Below are 7476 nucleotides of genomic sequence, written 5' to 3' on the forward strand. Positions count from 1 at the left end.
ACAAGCAGTGTCGCAGTCGCATGCAAGCGCTGCTAGCTAAGGCAGAGGGAAGAGTACATTTCACCTGCGATATCTGGACCGCCATGAAAGCTGCACACTCTTACCTCTCTCAGACAGCACACTGGTGGGACATGGCTGAGACAGGGGCAGCCAGCAGCTCTATTACTGAAGAAGTATCAGGGTGGAGGTGGGCTTTACTGCACACCCAGCTGACGGACCAGCTACAGGATATTGTTAGTCCCTGAGGAAGCCTGATTGTTCAGGCGAAACAAGGAGATCCTTTGTTGGACAGATAGAGAAGGGTTTGGATATAAAAACAATAATATACCTGATATTGTTATATTGCTTGTAATCAATTGTAACTATTGACCATTGAACATCATTTGTGTATGTAGATGTTTTTATATGATGTGTGATTGATGAATGAGTGTGTGAGTTTAGATTTTAAATGTTTAGATAGGGAAACACCTTCTAATTATACCAGCGAGACAGAAAAACTCAGGCAGAGTTCTTTGTCACAGACAATGGTGCAAACATGGTTAAGGCAATAAACGATGGGTGCTTTAAGAACATCCGATGTTTTGCACACACTCTGCACCTGGTAGTGAAGTCAGCTCTGGGGTTGGATTCCAATGACAAAGAGAATGAATACCTGCATAGGTTAATACAGACGTGCAGGAACATAGCAGCGCACTTCCACAGAAGTGTCAAGGCGGGGCAGGTCCTCCGACAAAAGCAGACTGATTTGGAGATGCCTCACAAGCGTCTCATTCAAGAGATTGCCACCCGATGGAATTCCACCTTTATGATGCTGGAGAGGTTAGTGGAGCTGCAGACACCCCTTCATGAACTTTCTGGTACAATGGACATAGGTGTGCAGAATCCACTAGGGCATCATGATTGGTTAGTCATGAGTCAGCTGGTAAAAATCCTGCAGCCCTTCAAGGATGTCACGGAGCTGAGTTCCAGAAGTGCCACCTTGGCTGACATCATCCCTATAGTTCATCTCCTGGATGAACGTTTGGAGGCCTTTAAACAGGAAGAGGGAATGACAGTTGAGGTGCTGTATTGTCTGGATGTTTTGCAGCAGCAGGTGAAAGAGAGATTAAGGCCTTTAACAGACAATCGCACATACATGCTTGCCTCAGTCTGTGATCCTCGTGTGAAAGGGAAACTCGCCCTACAGTACGATTGTCTCTTATTGCTGAAGGACCTGCTGTTAGCAAAAGTCCGTGAACAGGAGTCCCATAGGCAGAGACAGATTAGGCTTCAAGCAGAGGTGGAAACAGCGGGCACTTCAGAGAGTTGTGCTGCTAGCCCAAGCAGGAGTAGCACTGTGTCAGTGACAGATAGTACCTCCTCCTCCATGTCAGAACGCCCAAGGCATGTTGCCTATAAAGATTCATATTTTGTGCAACGGACGAGAGAGAAAGCAGTTGGCATGAGTGACTCTCAGCCCGCCCAAGCAAAGGAGACACCAGCACAGCTCTCAGTGACACGGTATCTCTCAGAGCCGATAGAGAACATGCAGACAGATCCGCTGGCATATTGGACACACAAGTCCACTGTCTGGCCACACCTAGCCAAAGTGGCTCAGCGATATCTGTCATGTCCACCAACAAGTGTGCCCAGTGAACGTGTATTTTCAATGACAGGGGATATCATGAGCCCTCACCGCTCCAGGCTGGCACCAGAGATTATGGAAATGCTAGTGTTTTTAAAAGTAAACCTGCCTTTGCTTGGGTTTCCAAATTTTCCCTGTGAATGGCAAGATGAATACTGGCAGATGGCAGAGAAAAGTCCAAAGTGGTATAGTGAAATTGAAAGGTGGAAATGATCAATGTGTGGAGGGAGACGAAGAAATGGCAGAAATATTAAACGAATACTTCAGCTCTGTGTTCACTAAAGAAGACCCTGGAGAAGGACCATCTCTACACAACAAGAAACTGGAGGGAAGCGGAACAGAGGAAAATCCATTTACAGTAGATAATGTATGGGAAGAGCTAAAGAATCTGAAAGTGGACAAAGCCATGGGGCCTGATGGGATTCATCCAAGGATACTGAGGGAGCTCAGAGATGTGCTGGCGGGACCGCTGTGCGACCTGTTCAATAGATCCCTAGAAACGGGAGTGGTGCCGAGTGATTGGAGAAGAGCGGTGGTGGTTCCTCTTCACAAGAGTGGGAACAGAGAGGAGGCTGGTAACTACAGACCAGTTAGCCTCACTTCAGTGGTGGGAAAAGTAATGGAGTCACTGTTGAAAGAGAGAATAGTGAACTATCTACAGTCCGGAGAATTGATGGACCAGAGGCAGCATGGATTCACCAGAGGAAGATCCTGTCAGACAAATCTGATTGACTTTTTTGACTGGGTAACCAAGGAATTGGATAGAGGAAGAGCACTCAATATCATATACTTGGATTTCAGCAAAGCTTTTGATACGGTTCCGCACAGGAGACTGGTGAATAAAACGAGAAGCTTGGGAGTGAGTGCCGAGGTGGTGACCTGGATTGCAAATTGGTTGACGGACAGAAGACAACGTGTGATGGTAAATGGAACCTTCTCTGAAGAGAGAACGGTTTTAAGTGGTGTACCGCAAGGATCGGTGTTGGGACCGGTCCTGTTCAATATCTTTGTGAGCGACATTGCGGACGGGATAGAAGGTAAGGTTTGTCTTTTTGCGGATGACACTAAGATCTGCAACAGAGTGGACACGCCGGAAGGAGTGGAGAGAATGAGACGGGATCTAAGGAAACTGGAAGAGTGGTCGAAGATATGGCAGCTGAGATTCAATGCCAAGAAGTGCAAAGTCATGCATATGGGGAGTGGAAATCCAAATGAACTGTATTCGATGGGGGGGGGGAAAGGCTGATGTGCACGGAGCAGAAGAGGGAGCTTGGGGTGATGGTGTCTAATGATCTGAAGTCGGCGAAACAATGCGACAAGGCGATAGCTAAAGCCAGAAGAATGCTGGGCTGCATAGAGAGAGGAATATCGAGTAAGAAAAGGGAAGTGATTATTCCCTTGTACAGGTCCTTGGTGAGGCCTCACCTGGAGTACTGTGTTCAGTTCTGGAGACCGTACCTTCAAAAAGACAAAGACAAGATGGAGGCGGTACAGAGAAGGGCGACCAGGAAGGTGGAGGATCTTCATCGGATGACGTACGAGGAGAGATTGAAGAATCTAAATATGTACACCCTGGAGGAAAGGAGGAGCAGAGGTGATATGATACAGACTTTCAGATACTTGAAAGGTGTTAATGATCAAAAGACAACGACAAACCTTTTCTGAAGGAAAAAAATCAGCAGAACCAGGGGTCACGATTTGAAGCTCCAGGGAGGAAGATTCAGAACCAATGTCAGGAAGTATTTCTTCACGGAGAGGGTGGTGGATGCCTGGAATGCCCTTCCGGAGGATGTGGTGAAGACCAGAACTGTGAAGGACTTCAAAGGGGCGTGGGATAAACACTGTGGATCCATAAAGTCAAGAGGCTGCCAATGAAGAGTGGGTGACTCGCCAGAATGATGGCTACTGCCTGGAGTCAATACCCTTATTAAATAAACATACACAGGCTTACGGTGACTCCAACATCGCTCTAAGCTTCAATAGCAAGAGGAAATGTGGAAAAAAGGATTCACACTCACAAAGAGGGGAGTAGCTGGCTTGTTACGGCGGTTACTACCCCAAATCAAATAAGCCTGATACTTCACTTTCAATGCATATACAGCAAAGTTCTCTGATTCAACGGCAGGGGAGAAGAAAAACTGATACTTCACACATCCAGCAGAGCTCTCTGCTTCAATGGCAGGGGAGAAGAAAAGAGGGTTCGCACTCACAAAGCGGGGAGTAGCTGGCTTGTTACGGCGGTTACTACCCCAAACCAAATGTGCCTGATACTTCACTTTCGATGCACATCTAGCATGGCTCTCTGCTTCAACGGCAGGGGAGAAGAAAAACTGATACTTCACGCATATCCAGCATAGCTCCCTGCTTCAACGGCAGGGGAGAAGAAAAACAACCAATAAGGGCTAATAACATAGTCTGGGTAAAACAAATAAGCATGGGTGCAGCTTGCTTATTGCGGCGGCTACTACTACTACCCCTAACGAATCAAGCTAGATATTTCACTTGGATGCAGCTCCATCACTGCTCTCTACATTAAAGGTGGGGGTGGAAGGGAAATAGAACCAAGAGCTAAGAGAAACAGATAAGTATGAGAGAAAATATGTGTGAAGCTTGCTGGGCAGACTAGATGGGCCATTTGGTCTTCTTCTGCCGTCATTTCTATGTTTCTATGTTTCTATGAATAAAAGCAATTCAAAGCCATGCAGCAGCTCCAACTGCCTCCTATGCTCCAGATAATATAAGCACTGCAGCACATGTACCTGACCTCAAACGCTGTGCCTGACCATCCACTGCCCAGGCCTTATGTTTCTACAAGTGTTTGACCTCGACTGCTGTGCCTGTTTGTCCAGGCCTTATGTCCCTAGGTGTGATTGACCTCTGTCCTCGACTGCATTGCCTGTCTGTCTGGGCCTTGTGTTCCTACAAGTGTTTGACCTCAATTGCTCTGCCTGTTCGTCTGGGCTTTATGTCCCTAGGTTGGATTGACCTCTGTCCTCGACTGCTGTGCCTGTCCGTCCCAGCCTTATGTTCCTGCAAGTGTTTGACCTTGATTGCTTTGCCTGTCCGTCCAGGCCTTGTGTTCCTACAAGGGTTTGACTTAGATTGTAAGCCCTCTGGGGATAGGGAAATACCTACAGTACGTGAGTGTAATAGACTATGAAGTGCTGGAAACATTTGAAAATAGCAAAATAAATAAATAAAGAAAAAAACCTGCTGTGCCTGTCCATCCAGGGCTTGTGTTCCTAGGTGGGATTAACCTCTGTCCTCTATTACTGTGCCCTGTTCGTTCAGGCCTTATGTCCCTAGGTGGGATTGACCTCTGTTCTTGACTGCTGTGCCTGTTTGTGCAGGCCTTATATCCCTAGGTGGGATTGACCTCTGTCCTCGACTGCTGTGCCTGTCCGTCCAGGCCTTCTGTTCCTACAAGTGTGTGACCTCAATTGCTTTGCCTGTCCGTCCAGGCCTTATGTCCCTATGTGGGATTGACCTGTGTCCTTGACTGCTTTGCCTGTCTGTCCGGGCCTCTAAGGCTGTGCTTGTCTGTCCAGCTTGGAGCTAGGATGTAGTTTTCATGATCTTCATAATATGGGCCATTTTCCCTAGATGATTTTTAGTTGCCACATTAATGTTTCTAGTGCTATAGAAAACTGGTGGTAGTTGTACTCTAGTTCATCCTCTGTGTTCCCATTGTTTACAGAGGCACTGTAGGCTACAAAGTCAACATAGGTTGATATTGTAGATTTGGACATGAATAGGAGTTTTCTTATTTCTGAGAGCTCTTCAAGTTCCTTTGTCATCAGCTGAAGTGCATAAGTACAGTCAGTAGCTTCTGGGTATTCACTAGACGCCAACGGAAACACCCCACTCTAGGGGTGAACCTGTTCTAGGGAGCCCTTTCCTGCACAAAGGAAAGGAAACTCTCTTCTGGGCCAGCCTGTCTTGCCCCTATCAAAACCACAGGGACCAGACTACCTCAGCTCTGCCAGCTTGTCTTACCCCTATCAGCTTTCTGCCACTCTGCCTCACTTAACTCCTTGTGGTGTTCTTGCCATTATCATGGTTCCTCAGTGTGTTGGTGCTAGTCTTTCTGCTTGCTGTGTTCCCCCTTCATTGGCCTGTTGGATGTCAATGACCTGGTGAAAGAAGCAGCAGTTAAGTACTAGAAGAGGGAAAGTCTGTCTCCTTAACTGAACTCTTGCCTCTTCCTCCAGCGAGGTGACAGGCAAGCAGCACCCAACCCCCATCAGCAGCTGCCCACCATGGAGCAGATTTAGTTATTTATTTAAAAATACTCCCCTAAGATATAGACAAAGATGATAACTGGCTGGCCAGCACCATTTTCTCAGGGACAACACAGGGCCTGGAGTCTATGAGATTCTCTGAGCCCAACTAGGCCACCAGTATGTTATATGAATTGGGGGGCTTGGGAGGGTCTGGAGGCTGGGGGAGGGAGACTGGGGGAGGGAATTGGGAAGGGAGGGTAAGGACTCACGTCGTGCATTTTAAAAATATTTCTTTTACATGTTCTTGCTTTTGGCTGCCTCTAAAGGCAATGGAGGGTGGGACAGGAGGGTCTCTCACAAGACCCCTGGGGTTTTGTTACAGTTGGGGGGGGGGGGGGATTTCAGGCCACTCCAAGCCCTTTGATTCACTGCCTTGGGAGCATCGGGGTATGTTTTGTGTCTCGATGCTCCCAGGGAAATTTAGCTAGAACTGCAGAGCTGTAGCTTTCAAGAAAATAATGTGACTTGTGATTTTCAGGCAAGCAGTGCAATGAAATTGCCTAGTAATGAGCTGCTTTGCATGCATTTGCAAAGTATTTGGATGCAATGCAGCTCATTTCGATTTTGGTGTATTGGAAGCAAAACAATGTACAATATTTATAATACTGCATATTATTGCTACCGCAAGGCATTGACCACATGTTAAACACCCTTAGGCGGCTTGCAAAGATCCCCTTGAATAAAAAAAACCCAAATTTTGAGCCCCAAATACTATGCATTGCTTCTCCCACTGGCTTTAGTGGAAAACGAATGAATTAATTACATGAAGAAACTAATAATTAAATAAATCACTGAGAAAAATTAAGTGACTGAGCTGAAAATGTTCTCTGTACACAAACCAAATGATAGGAGGAAAACCACAATCTCTCTCACAGCTGGAAGCAGGGTCATGGCATAGCTTCTGTCTCTCTCCCCCTCTTTCCATCTCAGTACACTGTCTCCTTAGCTAATTGGCCCTTTGCCACAGGCAGCATCCTGATTGGCTACCACAAATGTCACTCTCAGCTGACTGACCGTGGAGATTCTGCATGCTAGGGAGATCTTGCAGCTGTAACCCTCTACTTGCAGACTGGCAGTTCCCTGACATGCATGCAGTATTGGTAAATAGCTGAATAAATTAAACACAATTCACAGGCATAGTGGATTCTCTGTAAGAACAAAATGGTACCAGCTCTAGATGTACAAGTCCCCTGCTTAATCTAACAGCTAGGTAGCCTTTTATGTCTTATCACCTACTTTTTCTGCTAATACAAACAGATCTGAAACCTGTTGAAATTACTTTCCAAACACTCGGTCATTCCATGCTAATTCATGTTAGGTTTGTAACCTCCGTGCAGGTTCCTCCAGCCTTCATGGAAGCCTGACACAGCTGTAGCCCTGATGTTAGGCTTGCAATCTCGCCTGTTCCATGCAGGCTTGGAAGTCTGATTCAGTAGTACTTCTGTCAGTTTTGTGGGTGCTGCGGGCAGTTGAGGACCACTAGTGTCAGATCTGCCTTCTGTATTAACTCTTCAGCAGCTAACAGATGAGAGACTGAACAAGTGACATGGGAGGCAGATCTGATATTGG

The sequence above is a fragment of the Rhinatrema bivittatum genome, chromosome 1, assembly GCF_901001135.1.
Source record: "Rhinatrema bivittatum chromosome 1, aRhiBiv1.1, whole genome shotgun sequence".
Classification (NCBI taxonomy): Eukaryota; Metazoa; Chordata; class Amphibia; order Gymnophiona; family Rhinatrematidae; genus Rhinatrema; species Rhinatrema bivittatum.